Source organism: Oncorhynchus tshawytscha, unplaced genomic scaffold (assembly GCF_018296145.1).
Source record: "Oncorhynchus tshawytscha isolate Ot180627B unplaced genomic scaffold, Otsh_v2.0 Un_contig_5508_pilon_pilon, whole genome shotgun sequence".
Classification (NCBI taxonomy): Eukaryota; Metazoa; Chordata; class Actinopteri; order Salmoniformes; family Salmonidae; genus Oncorhynchus; species Oncorhynchus tshawytscha.
This window is the reverse complement of record NW_024608771.1, coordinates 59,995-76,582: the sequence shown is the minus strand read 5'-3', so window position 1 is coordinate 76,582 and position 16,588 is coordinate 59,995. Positions and strand designations below refer to the sequence as shown.

General features: G+C 45.0%; 1 pseudogene; it reads right to left on the bottom strand.

Annotated features, from left to right (window-relative positions):
* Window positions 1-2,196: 2,196 nt before the first annotated feature.
* The window catches only part of LOC121843805, a 31,237-nt pseudogene continuing 16,845 nt past the window's right edge, over window positions 2,197-16,588 (bottom strand).

The following is a 16,588-nucleotide window of genomic DNA, read 5'->3' as shown; positions in this document are numbered from 1 at the left end:
TGATTAGAATGTCTTAATGAAACATAATAGAACACAGAGGAAGACAGAACTAGAATGTCTTAATGAAACATAATAGAACACAGAGGAAGACAGAACTAGAATGTCTTAATGAAACATAATAGAACACAGAGGAAGACAGAACTAGAATGTCTTAATGAAACATAATAGAACACAGAATGTCTTAATGAAGACAGAACTAGAATGTCTTAATGAAACACAATAGAACACCCAATATGTTAATGGCCCAGAATCATTCCTAGTCAGGACACAACACATGATCAGATTCCTGTCCATAGTGGCGGTAGGTGTTCCCCTGGTGGACAGGGTACCTGGCCTATCTACACAGGAAGACTAAACAGAACATAAGGCCTTCTGGTAACATGAGGGGAACGTCGGTGGTACTCCGGCCAGAGCTACATGTGATGGGGGACAGAAACCAAAAAAAGATTAAGAACCAATTCATGCCTCTACTTATAGGAGACATTTCACATAGCACCCATTCCCTTTACAGTGCACTACTTTTGACTATATAGGGAACAGGGTGCACTATATAGGGAATACTACATAGGGAATAGGGTGTTCTATATAGGGATTAGGGTGTACTATATAGGGAATAGGGTGCCATTTGGGATGCAAACTACAAAAACATTTATTTTACCTAACTAGGCAAGTCAGTTAAGAACAAATTCTTATTTTCAATGACGGCCTAGGAACAGTGGGTTAACTGCCTGTTCAGGGGCAGAAGTACAGATTTGTACCTTGTCAGCTCGGGGGTTTGAACTTGCAACCCTGCGGTTGCTAGTCCAACGCTCTAACCACTCGGCTATCCTGCCGCCCCACAATGCACTTGGGCTTTGGTCAAATGTAGTGCACCAAATAGGGGAATAGTATAAGGGAATAAGGGAATAGGGAATAAGGGAATAGTGTGAGGGAACAAGGGAATAAGAAATAAGGGAATAGGGAATAAGGGAATAGTGTGAGGGAATAAGGGAATAGTGTGAGGGAATAAAGGAATATTGTGAGGGAATAAGGGAATAGTGTGAGGGAATAAGGGAATAGTGTGAGGGAATAAGGGAATAGTTTGAGGGAATAAAGGAATATTGTGAGGGAATAAGGGAATAGTGTGAGGGAATAAGGGAATAGGGAATAAGGGAATAGGGAATAAGGGAATAGGGAATAAGGGAATAGTATGAGGGAATAAGGGAATAGGGTATAAGGGAATAGTGTGAGGGAATAAGGGAATAGTGTGAGGGAATAAGGGAATAGGGAATAAGGGAATAGTGTGAGGGAATAAGGAATAAGGGAATAGGGAATAGGGAATAAGGGAATAGGGAATAAGGGAATAGTATGAGGGAATAAGGAAATAGGGAATAAGGGAATAGTGTGAGGGAATAAGGGAATAGGGAATAAGGGAATAGTGTGAGGGAATAAGGGAATAGGGAATAAGGGAATAGTATGAGGGAATAAGGGAATAGGGAATAAGGGAATAGTGTGAGGGAATAAGGGAATAGTGTAAGGGAATAAGGGAATAGGGAATAAGGGAATAAGGGAATCATGGAATAGGGAATAAGGGAATAGTGTGCCGTTTCAGTCTTTATCCTGTCCAGTCTTCTAGAGGTTCCGTAGCAGCCAGGTGGGAGCAGAGACTCCTGCCTGAGTAAAGTAGTTCCACCACCACGGCTTCTCCTGTCCCTCTGCTCCCATCCCCGGTTCTCCTCCCATCCCCGGTTCCCTGGGTTCCCTGGGTTCCTCTGGGTTCTCCCATAAGTGTCCAGGAGGAGCTGAGAAACGTAGCTCTGGAAGTGGCTGTACAGGGACCTGGAGGAGAGAAATACATCTTTAATGAGAGGTGTCCAGGGAGGGAGGAGATAGGAACTGGAGAACAACAGGTGGTAGTCTGGTCCTACTGGCTGAACAGGGACCTGGAGGAGAGAAATACATATCTTTAATGAGAGGTAGGGGAGGAGGGAGGAGATAGGAACTGGAGAACAACAGGTGGTAGTCTGGTCCTACTGGCTGAACAGGGACCTGGAGGAGAGAAATACATATCTTTAATGAGAGGTAGGGGAGGAGGGAGGAGATAGGAACTGGAGAACAACAGGTGGTAGTCTGGTCCTACTGGCTGAACAGGGACCTGGAGGAGAGAAATACATATCTTTAATGAGAGGTAGGGGAGGAGGGAGGAGATAGGAACTGGAGAACAACAGGTGGTAGTCTGGTCCTACTGGCTGAACAGGGACCTGGAGGAGAGAAATACATATCTTTAATGAGAGGTAGCGGAGGAGGCAGGAGAGGGAGAGGGGAGGTTACTCAGGCCCAGAAGCCAGGATATGCATATAATTGGTAGTACTGAATAGAAAACACTTTGAAGTTTCTAAAACTGTTGAAATAATATACGAGAGTATAACACAAGTGATATTGTAGCCGAAAATCCGAATTAAAACCAACCAGAATTTTTTTTTTTTGAGATCCCATGCTCTTTCGATGAATAGCTATGGGTCCTATGTGATTCCAGTTCCCAAATTGCAATTCCTATGGCTTCCACTAGATGGCAACAGTCTTTGTCCAAGGTTTCAGGCTTGTAACATGAATGTTGAAGAAAGAATATGACTATGAAAAGAGAGAGTCAGCTTTGAAAATCAGTCTTGGGGCCATAAAGAGGACGCGCATCGGCTTATTTTGTTTTATTTTGAATATACTTCTTTCCATATGAAATATTATAGTTTATTTACATTTTAGGGAACCTGAGGATTAAACAGAAACGTAGTTTGACTTGTTTGAACAAAGTTAAGGTGTAGTTTTTCGGGTTTCTATGTTGGCCAGTTGAACGAGTGGATTGCTGAAATCGATGGCGCCAACTAAACTGACTTTTTGGGATATAAAGAAGGATTTTATCTAACAAAATGACCATTCCTGTTGTAGCTGGGACCCTTGGGATTGCAAACAGAGGAAGATTATCAGGAGTAGTTGATTTATTTAATCGCTGTTTGTGATTGAAAAATATGTTGTGGGGCGCCGTCCTCAAACAATGGCATGGGAATAAGGGAATAGTATGAGGGAATAAGGGAATAGTGTGAGGGAATAAGGGAATAAGGAATAAGGGAATAGTGTGAGGGAATAAGGGAATAAGGAATAAGGGAATAGTGTGAGGGAATAAGGGAATAGTGTGAGGGAATAAGGGAATAGTGTGAGGCAATAGGAATAGGGAATAAGGAATAGAGAATAAGGGAATAGTATGAGGGAATAAGGGAATAGGGAATAAGGGAATAGTGAATGAGGGAATAGTATGAGGGAATAGGGAATAGGGAATAAGGGAATAGTGTGAGGGAATAAGGGAATAGGGAATAAGGGAATAGTGTGAGGGAATAAGGGAATAGGAATAAGGGAATAGGAATGAGGGAATAGGGAATAGTGTGAGGGGGAATAGGGAATAAGGGAATAGTGTGAGGGAATAAGGGAATAGTGTGAGGGAATAGGGAATAGGGAATAGTGTGAGGAATAAGGGAATAGGGAATAGTGTGCCGTTTCAGTCTTTATCCTGTCCAGTCTTCTAGAAGTTCACCGGAAAGTTGTTGACAAATCTGAAAATGCAGTCAGCTTAAGGGAAGAATGTAGCCTGTATATATAAGATATCATGACACTGACATCAACATATTATTTATTTGAATTTACAGATTCATCGGATGACAGGACATCAACGCCTAGCCTTATACCTCAGATACCTCATATCATATACCTCAGATATCAGACACTGACATCAACATACTATACCTCAGATATTATGACAGATATCATGACACTGACATCAACATAATATACCTCAGATATCATGACACTGACATCAACATAATATACCTCAGATATCATGACACTGACATCAACATAATATACCTCAGATATCATGACACTGACATCAACATACTATACCTCAGATATCATGACACTGACATCAACATAATATACCTCAGATATCATGACACTGACATCAACATAATATACCTCAGATATCATGACACTGACATCAACATAATATACCTCAGATATCATGACCCTGACATCAACATAATATACCTCAGATATCATGACACTGACATCAACATAATATACCTCAGATATCATGACACTGACATTAACATACTATACCTCAGATATCATGACCCTGACATCAACACCTCAGATATCATGACCCTGACATCAACACCTCAGATATCATGACACTGACATCAACACCTCAGATATCATGACACTGACATCAACACCTCAGATATCATGACATCAACATAATATACCTCTGATGACACTGACATCAACACCTCAGATATCATGACACTGACATCAACATACTATACCTCAGATATCATGACCCTGACATCAACATAATATACCTCAGATATCATGACACTGACATCAACATAATATACCTCAGATATCATGACCCTGACATCAACATAATATACCTCAGATATCATGACACTGACATCAACATAATATACACAGATATCATGACACTGACATCAACATAATTATACCTCAGATATCATGACACTGACATCAACATAATATACCTCAGATATCATGACACTGACATCAACATAATATACCTCAGATATCACCATCAACATAATATACCTCAGATACACTGACATCAACACCTCAGATATCATGACACTGACATCAACACCTCAGATATCATGACACTGACATCAACATAATACACCTCAGATGTCATGACCCTGACATCAATATCATATTTCTGAAAACACTGATCCTGGCACAGAAACATCACAGATCACAGATAAACCGCTCACTTTACCTTTTTGAGCACGAAGTTGACCCGCCCAGCTTTTTCCATGTGAGCAGGCAGGTAAATTCTCTTGCTGACTCTGGAGTAACCTTTAGCTGATGCTGTTATGATGTGTCTTCCTGAGTTCATTAACCTCCAGTAATCACCTTCCTCCGCTACAGAGAGGGAGAGAGGCAGGAGGAGGGAGGGAGATATCAGACAGGGAGGGAGGACATCAGACAGGGAGGGAGGCAGGGAGGGAGAGAGGAGGGAGGGAGGGAGACAGGGATGGAGACAGGGGCAGGGAGATAGGGAGGGAGACAGGGACACTGACATCAACAGGAGAGGGAGACAGGGAGGGAGACAGGGAGGGAGGGAGAGACAGGGAGACAGGAGGAGACAGGGATGGAGGGAGGGAGGGATGGAGGGGACAGGGAAGGGAGAGACAGGGAGGGACAGGGAGGGAGGGGAGAGACAGGGATGGAGACAGGGATGGAGGGAGACAGGGATGGAGGGAGACAGGGACAGGGAGGGAGACAGGGAGACAGGGAGACAGGGAGGGAGACAGGAGGGAGGGAGACAGGGGGAGGACAGACAGGGAGGGAGACAGGGAGGGAGAGGGAGGGGAGGGGAGACAGGGGAGGGGAGGGAGGGAGACATCAACATAAGGATACCTCCCGGAGGGAGACAGGGAGGGAGAGACAGGGACAGGGAGGGAGGGAGAGGGAGGGAGACAGAGACAGGGAGACCTCAGGGGGAGACAGGAGACAGGGAGACAGGGAGTGAGGGAGGGAGACAGGGAGACAGGGAGGAGGGAGAGACAGGGAGACAGGGAGACAGGGAGGGAGGGAGGGAGGGATATTAAATACAAATCTTAGAATCAGCTATTATAGACTACCAGAACCCACTGGATTCTCTAATTACATTGAATGAACTACAGGACAAAATACAAAACGTCCAACCCAAAAGGGCCTGTGGTGTTGATGGTGTCCTCAATGAAATGATCAAATACACAGACAACAAATTCAATTGGCTATACTAAACTCTTTAACATCATCCATAGCTCTGGCATCTTCCACAGTATTTTGAACCAGGGGCGGCAGGGTAGCCTATTGGTTAGAGTTTTGGACTAGTAACCGAAAGGTTTCATGTTCAAATCCCCCGAGCTGACAAGGTTCTGCCCCTGAACAGGCAGTTAACCCACTGTTCCTAGGCCGTCATTGAAAATAAGAATTTGTTCTTAACTGACTTGCCTAGTTAAATAAAGGTAAAATTAAAAAACAAGGACTGATCACCCCAATCCACAAAAGTGGAGATAAATTTGACACCAATAACTACCGTGGGATATTCATCAACAGTAACTTTGGGAAAATCCTCTGCATTATCATTAACAGTAGACTCATACATTTCCTCAATGAAAACAATGTACTGAGCAAATGTCAAATGATCTTTTTACCAAATTACCGTACAGACATACATATTCATCCTGTGCTAATTGACAAACAAACAAACAATCCAAAACAAATGCAATGTCTTTTCACGCTTTGTTGACTTCAAAAATTAGTTTGACTCAATTTGGCATGAGGGTCTGCTATACAAACGGATGGAAGATGGGGAAAAACATACAACAACATCCATGTAAACAAACAAAAAACACATAGAAGTTTCCACAGGGAAGGAGGGAGGAGAAGGACAGAGACACATTTCTTTCCACAGGGTGTACTGAGACAGGGAGGGAGGGATGCAGCTTCAGCCACACCCTCTTCAACATATATATCAGACAGAATTGGCGCGGGCACAGGGAAGGGAGTCTGCAGCACCAGGCCTCACCCTACTAGGGATCTGACAAGGCAAGAGGGGCATTCAAAAGGAACAAAATTACACATTCCAATTGGGATCTGGCTAAAAACACTTGAATCAGTCATAGAGCCCTTTATGGTTGTGAGGTCTGGGGTCCGCTCACCAACCAAGAATTCATCAAATGGGTCAAACACCAAATTGAGACTCTGCATGCAGAATTCTGCAAAAATATCCCCTGTGTACAACGTAAAACACCAAACAATGCATGCAGAACTGAAAAGCCGATCTTTGTCTTGATGTCACGTCTCTCCAGTAATGACACAACGTCAAAAGAATGTTGTGATTCCTTGCGTGTATGCCACACCTGCCAACACCTCTACATTTCCACCATACAATGTAAACTGCTTGTAAAAGCGTCTGTAAAAGCTCTGTGAATGAAACTAGTTATGATCTATGTCCCAAATGGCCCCTTTCTCCCTCCGTAGAGCTCTAACAGAGGACCCTGCTCAGAAGTAGCCATTTTGGCTCCTTTCTCCCTCCATAGAGCTCTAACAGAGGACCCATTTTGGCTCCTTTCTCCCTCCATAGAGCTCTAACAGAGGACCCTGCTCAGAAGCAGCCATTTTGGCTCCTTTCTCCCTCCATAGAGCTCTAACAGAGGACCCTGCTCAGAAGCAGCCATTTTGGCTCCTTTCTCCCTCCATAGAGCTCTAACAGAGGACCCTGCTCAGAAGCAGCCATTTTGGCTCCTTTCTCCCTCCATAGAGCTCTAACAGAGGACCCTGCTCAGAAGCAGCCATTTTGGCTCCTTTCTCCCTCCATAGAGCTCTAACAGAGGACCCTGCTCAGAAGCAGCCATTTTGGCTCTATTCACCACTTTAATACCTCTGTGGACCTGGAGAAGAGAAGGAACGACAGGGAATATCTTTCTCCCTCCATAGAGCTCTAACAGAGGACCCTGCTCAGAAGCAGCCATTTTGGCTCCTTTCTCCCTCCATAGAGCTCTAACAGAGGATATACCCTGCTCAGAAGCAGCCATCTGGGCTGCAGACATTATCCGGAACTATGGCTATCAGTTATTACGGTGGTTACCTGTGGTGACATCTTTACCAGGAATTCCCCAACCACAGATATGGACGCTCCCTTTATTCCATAGCCCTCTTCATCCATCACCACTCCCTTAATACCTCTGTGGACCTGGAGAAGAGAAGGAACGACAGGGAATATCAGGGAATATCAGGCTTATTTTAACAAAATTCCCTGGTTTTCCAGGAATCTCAGTTGCTGGAATCCTGGATATACTGCTTATTCCCCCTCATTCCAGGATTCTCCCATTCCAGGATTCTCCCAACCAGGATTCCTGGATATCTCCCAACCAGGATTCCCTCCCAACCAGGATTTCTGGATATACTTATTCCCCCTCAACCAGGATTCTCCCAACCAGGATTCTCCCAACCAGGATTCCTGGATATACGGCTTATTCCCCACCAGGATTCCAGGATTCTCCCAACCAGGATTCCTGGAAACCCAGGAAATGTTTTTTTGGGGGAGGGAGTTTCCGGAATTTGCAAACCTATCAGTGAATGGCAGGGAATGCTAAGGTCAGTGGAGGCTGGTGGGCGGGAAAAATATATAGTAGGAGGGCAGCTTAAAACTTCTTCGGGATCGGTGTCCCGTCCACGGGACGGTTGAGCTAATGTAGGCTAATGTGATTAGCATGAGGTTGAGCTAATGTAGGCTAATGCGATTAGCATGAGGTTGAGCTAATGTGATTAACATGAGGTTGAGCTAATGTAGGCTAATGTGATTAACATGAGGTTGAGCTAATGTAGGCTAATGCGATTAGCATGTGGTTAAATAAGAACATTTCCCAGGACATAGACATATCTGATATTGGCAGGAAGCTTAAATTCTTGTTAATCTAACTGCACTGTCCAATCTACAGTAGCTATTACAGTTTTGAACATGCCAAGTTATTAATAAACAAGTTAGGCACATTTGGGCAGTCTTGATACAAAAATTTTAACAGAAATGCAATGGTTCATTGGATCAGTCTAAAACTTTGCACATACACTGCTGTCATCTAGTGGCCAAAATCTAAATTGCAGCTGGGCTGGAATAATACATTATGGCCTTTCTCTTGCATTTCAAAGATGATGGTACAAAAAAATACAAAATAACAGTTTTTTTTCTTTGTGTGATCTTTTACCAGATCTAATGTGTTATATCTCCTACATTCCTTTCACATTTCCACAATCTTCAAAGTGTTTCTTTTCAAATGGTGTCAAGAATATGAATATCCTTGCTTCAGGGCCTGAGCTACAGGCAGTTAGATTTGGGTATGTTATTTTAGGTAAACATTTGGAGAAAAAAGGGGTTGGATCCTTAAGAGGTTTTAACAGAATGGCTGTATTGGAATGATGAGACAGCACAAAGGCCTTCTACGGTATAACTACGGCACAAAATGGCTGCCTGGTCGCTGTGCTATAGAGAGGCAGACCCACCGACTCCATGAAACTGAGCAGGGCCTCCTTGTTCCTGAGCCACTCTGGGTAGAGCTCCTCTTCAGAAGGGAACTTGTCACAGCCCAGCTCCACCGTAATCTCCAGACAGTTAGTGTGGAGGTAGTTAAAGTCTGACATGCCTACGGTACCGGAGAAATAGAGAGTTAGGACACACCGTAAATATATACACTAGACACACAAGTACTGAGACTTAACAGACAGAGACAGGAATAAGAGGGGAGGTTAAGGAGAGGAGGAGAGAAAAGAGGAGGAAGAGAGGAGGAGAGAAAAGAGGAGAGGAGGAGAGGAGTAGAGGAAAAGAGGAGGAAGAGAGGGGAGAGGAGAAGTTGAAAGAGGAAGAGAGGAGGAGAGAGAAGAGAAAGAGAGGAGGAGGAAGAGGAGGAGGAGAGGGAAGAGGAGGAGGAGAGAGAAGAGGAGGAGGAGAGGAGGAAAGGAATAGAGAAGGAAGAGAGGAGGAAGAGAGAGAAGAGGAGGAGGAGAGGAGGAAGAGAGGAGGAGAGAGGAGAGGAGGAAAGGAAGAGAGGAGAGGAAGAGAGGAGGAGAGAGAAGAGGAGGAGAGGACGAGAGGAGGAGAGAAAAGAGGAGGAAGAGAGGAGGAGAGGAGAAGTTGAAAAGAGGAAGAGAGGAGGAGAGGAGAAGTTGAAAAGAGGAAGAGAGGAGGAGAGAGAAGAGAAAGAGAGGAGGAGGAAGAGGAGGAGGAGAGAGAAGAGGAGGAGAGAAGAGGAGGAGAGAAGGAGGGAGGAGAGAGAAGAGGAAGTGAGGAGGAGAGGAAGAGAGGAAGAGAAGAGAAGTAAGAATGACACGAGGAGGAGAGGAAGACAGAATGACACGAGGACAAGAGGAGAGACAGAATGACACGAGGAGGAGAGGAGAGACAGAATGACACGAGGAGGAGAGGAGAGAGAATGACACGAGGACAAGAGGAGAGACAGAATGACACGAGGAGGAGAGGAGAGACAGAATGACACGAGGAGGAGAGACAGAATGACACGAGGACAAGAGGAGAGACAGAATGACACGAGGAGGAGAGACAGAATGACACGAGGAGGAGAGGAGAAGATATAGAAGGTACCGTACCCCCTGGGAAGCTGTACCACAGAGCTCCGTTGATGATGCCTCCACTTCGGATGAAGGACGCTCCACACCTAGAATATACAATATATAGGTCATGTAACAGGGGGTAATATAATCATTCATAATAATAGCCAGGAATATAATCACCTCTCTGTGTTGTTGTCGGCCATGCTGGCGTGAGAGTCTGCGTATGTCCGGGCCAGCTGCTTAAATGCCTGCAGAGAGGAACACAGTCACACTCTACAACATGGCATTTTCTGGCCTGGGAACAGAAGAGGTTTTCACCACTGACATGAACTAGGTGTAGAACAGGGTACCTGTTGGTCAGGCTTAGAACAGAGTACCTGTTGGTCAGGTTTAGGACAGGTACCTGTTGGTCAGGTGTAGAACAGGGTACCTGTTGGTCAGGTTTAGGACAGGTACCTGTTGGTCAGGTGTAGGACAGGTACCTGTTGGTCAGGTGGAGGACAGGTACCTGTTGGTCAGGTGGAGGAAAGGACAGGTTACCTGTTGGTCAGGTGGAGGACAGGACAGGGTACCTGTTGGTCAGGTGGAGGACAGGTACCTGTGGTCAGGTGGAGGACAGGACTGGTTACCTTTTGGTCAGGTGGAGGACAGGACAGGGTACCTGTTGGTCAGGTGTTGGACAGGACAGGGTACCTGTTGGTCAGGTGTAGGACAGGACAGGGTACCTGTTGGTCAGGTGTAGGACAGGACAGGGTGCCTGTTCATCAGGTGTATGACAGGACAGGGTACCTGTTCATCAGGTGTATGACAGGACAGGGTACCTGTTGGTCAGGTGTAGGACAGGGTACCTGTTGGTCAGATGTATTACAGGACAGGGTACCTGTTCATCAGGTGTATTACAGGACAGGGTACCTGTTCATCAGGTTTAGGACAGGACAGGGTACCTGTTCATCAGGTTTAGGACAGGACAGGTTACCTGTTGGTCAGGTGTATTACAGGATAGGTTACCTGTTCATCAGGTGTAGGACAGGACAGGGTACCTGTTGGTCAGGTGTAGGACAGGACAGGGTACCTGTTGGTCAGGTGTAGGACAGGACAGGGTACCTGTTGGTCAGGTGTAGGACAGGACAGGGTACCTGTTGGTCAGGTGTATTACAGGACAGGGTACCTGTTCATCAGGTGTAGGACAGGACATGGTACCTGTTGGTCAGGTGTATTACAGGACAGTGTACCTGTTCATCAGGTGTATTACAGGGCAGGGTACCTGTTCATCAGGTGTATTATAGGGCAGGGTACCTGTTCATCAGGTGTAGGGGAGAACATCCTCTCTTCATGGAGGTGTCTAGAGAAGTCAAAGGGATAAGAGATCACCAGCTCTCCACCATGGAGGCTCGCAGACTGGACAAACGGCACAGACCTGATCCACTTCATCACTGCATAAGTTTCTGAAGCTACCTGAGAGAGGAGAGGAGAGGAGAGGAGAGAGGAGAGGAGAGAAGATCCAGGAGAGGAGAGGAGAGGAGTTTCTGGAGAGGAGAGGAGAGAGAGAGGAGAGGAGAGAAGGAGGAGAGGAGAGGAGAGGAGGAGGGAGAGGAGAGGAGAGCAGAGAAGGAGAGAAGAAGGATAATTACACATATCCCTTACAAAACTGGTTTTGTCTAAAACTCTGGACACCCCTAGAACATATCTTACCAAAACAGTAGGAATGTCCTGTACCTTACCAAAACAGTAGGAATGTCCTGAACCTTACCAAAACAGTAGGAATGTCCTGTACCTTACCAAAACAGTAGGAATGTCCTGTACCTTACCAAAACAGTAGGAATGTCCTGTACAGTAGGAATGTCCTGTACCTTACCAAAACAGTAGGAATGTCCTGTACCTTACCAAAACAGTAGGAATGTCCTGTACCTTACCAAAACAGTAGGAATGTCCTGTACCTTACCAAAACAGAAGGAATGTCCTGTACCTTACCAAAACAGTAGGAATGTCCTGTACCTTACCAAAACAGTCGGAATGTCCTGTACCTTACCAAAACAGAAGGAATGTCCTGTACCTTACCAAAACAGTAGGAATGTCCTGTACCTTACCAAAACAGTAGGAATGTCCTGTACCTTACCAAAACAGTAGGAATGTCCTGTACCTTACCAAAACAGTAGGAATGTCCTGTACCTTACCAAAACAGTAGGAATGTCATGTACCTTACCAAAACAGTAGGAATGTCCTGTACCTTACCAAAACAGTAGGAATGTCCTGTACCTTACCAAAACAGTAGGAATGTCCTGTACCTTACCAAAACAGTAGGAATGTCCTGTACCTTACCAAAACAGTAGGAATGTCCTGTACCTTACCAAAACAGTAGGAATGTCCTATACAGTAGGAATGTCGTGTACCTTACCAAAACAGTAGCAATGTCATGTACCTTACCAAAACAGTAGCAATGTCATGTACCTTACCAAAACAGTAGGAATGTCCTAAACCTTACCAAAACAGTAGGAATGTCCTATACCTTACCAAAACAGTAGGAATGTCCTAAACCTTACCAAAACCGTAGGAATTTCCTGTACAGTAGGAATGTCCTAAACCTTACCAAAACATTAGGAATGTCCTGTACAGTAGGAATGTCCTATACTTTCCCACATCAACAGAAGAATAAGTTCCCATACAATCGGAGAGGTACCTACACCTGAGGGACTTGCTACAGTGCCTTGCAAAGTATTCGGCCCCCTTGAACTTTGCAACCTTTTGCCACATTTCAGGCTTCAAACATAAAGATATAAAACTGTATTTTTTTGTGAAGAATCAACAACAAGTGGGACACAATCATGAAGTGGAACGACATTTATTGGATATTTCAAACTTTTTAACAAATCAAAACTGAAAAATTGGGCGTGCAAAATTATTCAGCCCCCTTAAGTTAATACTTTGTAGCGCCACCTTTTGCTGCGATTACAGCTGTAAGTCGCTTGGGGTATGTCTCTATCACTTTTGCACATCGAGAGACTGAAATTTTTTCCCATTCCTCCTTGCAAAACAGCTCGAGCTCAGTGAGGTTGGATGGAGAGCATTTGTGAACAGCAGTTTTCAGTTCTTTCCACAGATTCTCGATTGGATTCAGGTCTGGACTTTGACTTGGCCATTCTAACACCTGGATATGTTTATTTTTGAACCATTCCATTGTAGATTTTGCTTTATGTTTTGGATCATTGTCTTGTTGGAAGACAAATCTCCGTCCCAGTCTCAGGTCTTTTGCAGACTCCATCAGGTTTTCTTACAGAATGGTCCTGTATTTGGCTCCATCCATCTTCCCATCAATTTTAACCATCTTCCCTGTCCCTGCTGAGGAAAAGCAGGCCCAAACCATGATGCTGCCACCACCATGTTTGACAGTGGGGATGGTGTGTTCAGGGTGATGAGCTGTGTTGCTTTTACGCCAAACATAACGTTTTGCATTGTTGCCAAAAAGTTCAATTTTGGTTTCATCTGACCAGAGCACCTTCTCCCACATGTTTGGTGTGTCTCCCAGGTGGCTTGTGGCACACTTTAAACAACACCTTTGATGGATATCTTTAAGAAATGGCTTTCTTCTTGCCACTCTTCCATAAAGGCCAGATTTGTGCAATATACGACTGATTGTTGTCCTATGGACAGAGTCTCCCACCTCAGCTGTAGATCTCTGCAGTTCATCCAGAGTGATCATGGGCCGTTTGGCTGCATCTCTGATCAGTCTTCTCCTTGTATGAGCTGAAAGTTTAGAGGGACGGCCAGGTCTTGGTAGATTTGCAGTGGTCTGATACTCCTTCCATTTCAATATTATCGCTTGCACAGTGCTCCTTGGGATGTTGAAAGCTTGGGAAATCTTTTTGTATCCAAATCCGGCTTTAAACTTCTTCACAACAGTATCTCGGACCTGCCTGGTGTGTTCCTTGTTCTTCATGATGCTCTCTGCGCTTTTAACGGACCTCTGAGACTATCACAGTGCAGGTGCATTTATACGGAGACTTGATTACACACAGGTGGATTGTATTTATCATCATTAGTCATTTAGGTCAACATTGGATCATTCAGAGATCCTCACTGAACTTCTGGAGAGAGTTTGCTGCACTGAAAGTAAAGGGGCTGAATAATTTTGCACGCCCAATTTTTCAGTTTTTGATTTGTTAAAAAAGTTTGAAATATCCAATAAATGTCGTTCCACTTCATGATTGTGTCCCACTTGTTGTTGATTCTTCACAAAAAAATACAGTTTTATATCTTTATGTTTGAAGCCTGAAATGTGGCAAAAGGTCGCAAAGTTCAAGGGGGCCGAATACTTTCGCAAGGCACTGTATAGAGAAGCTAGTTACATCACTCATGTGTACACACCTCTCCGATGGCCTCACTGGCGCCATCCCACTACCGACACCAGTGTAGCGAGATGTTAATATACATACCTTACCAAACCAGTAAGAGTCTGGGATGGGGATGTGGTCTGTGCGGAACCGTTTGATCCTGCGATTCCGGTAGAGGATAGACGTAAGGTCAGGAAAGTTTCGGTTCAAGTCTAGGTTCTGAGCGTTGGTGCGACCCACCGTCCAACCGTTGAGCTCGTGACCCTACACAGACACACACAGAGGGTAAAGGTCGTGACCCTTGACATGGTTGAACACCCCACGACCCTGCAGGAGCGTGACGGGGAGGAGTGAAGAGTGAAGCATCATGGGTAATGGGAAAACATGGGAAGTCATGTCGGTTAGAAGAATGTGATTGGATAGGAGGAATATAAGAGGTCAGGAATGTTTTGTTGACCATGTGACCCAGAAGATTTTCCCAGTCAAGTCACATGATCGTTCCCTATACAGGAAGTAATTTAGGGACAGACTATGTAATCCGTCTGGGGAGAACAAGCTGTCCAGTAAACATTTTATTTAACTAAAACCTTTATTTGACGAGGCAAGTCAGTGAAGAACAAATTCTTATTTAAAATGACGGCCTACACCGTCCGAACCCGGACGACGCTGGGCCAATTGTGCGCCGCCCTATGGGATTCCCCATCACAGCCGGGTAGTGATACAGCCTGGATTCGAACCAGGGTCTGTAGTGACAGGACATGCTGTTTGTGTGAAGAAGATAGCCCAGAAATCCCTCGGTTGTCTGAAAAGATGATTATAAAGACAATAGAGCTTCCCACTGCCAGCTGTTGGGGAAAAACAACGACTAGACGTTCTATCTATTAAAAATAAATTTGTTCAATTTGATATTTTAAGCAAAAACGTTTTGAGATTTCTAGCAGTGTTACTTCTTCGACCTTAAACACAGTTACAAAAAAAAAATGGCACTGCGTTTCCATGACAACAGTCTAACCGACTGCTCTTGTTGATTGGTTAAGGACACTCTGTCACTCTGTCTCTCTGGTAGTGGGAGGGGCTGAACCAATAGGTGAGCTCAGGTAGATGTTAGGCAGTTGGAAAAGGGGCAAGGCTTAGAAAGAGAGTGCACCAACACATGCTGTCACACACTCTATATAACAGGAGAAGATAGGAGGCGTGGCCTCTTTCTATCTCTACGCGGCGGTTGGTTGGTCCGTCGGCTTCGACGTTTTTAATTTATGATTTACTTCCTGGTTGTGGTGTGGTTGTTGTTCCGGGTCGTTGCTATCCTCTACCTCGGCGGCCGCCAGCTCGTAACCGTCGGGGTTCATGGATGCCAGGATGTGGATGCGCGTGGTGTTTACGAGCGTCTGGATACGCTGGTTGCCAAGGAGATACTGGAACACAGGTACTGGGCCAGGTAGAGCAGCAACTGACGACCCAGGACCTCGTTGCCATGCATGTTGCCAACCAGCTTGATCTCCGGTTCCACTGAGGAGGGGGAGATGGGGAGGGAGGGAGAGACGGGGAGGAAGGGAGGGGTGAGAGACACAGGAAAGGAATTGCTCAAGACAAAACCTGTGTCAAAGTTCATTTTAGAAAACCTGTGTTAAGACACAGGAGGTCCTCAACTAGCCCTGTACCAATAGGCTTTAAGACACAGGAGATACTCAAATAGCCCTGTACCAATAGGCTTTAACTTCTTGGATATAGGGGCGCTCTTTTAATTTCTGGATAAAAAAAACGTGCCCGTTTTAAGCGCAATATTTTGTCACGAAAAGATGCTCGACTATGCATATAATTGGCGGCTTTGGAAAGAAAACACTAAGGTTTCCAAAACTGCAAAGATATTATCTGTGAGTGCCACAGAACTCATGCTACAGGCGAAACCAAGATGAAACTTCAACCAGGAAATGGGCAGAATTTTTGAAGCTCTGTTTTCCATTGTCTCCTTATATGGCTGTGAATGCGCCGGGAATGAGCCTGCCCTTTCTATCGTTTCTCCAAGGTGTCTGCAGCATTGTGACGTATTTTTTAGGCATATCATTGGAAGATTGGCCATAAGAGACTACATTTACCAGGGGTCCGCCCGG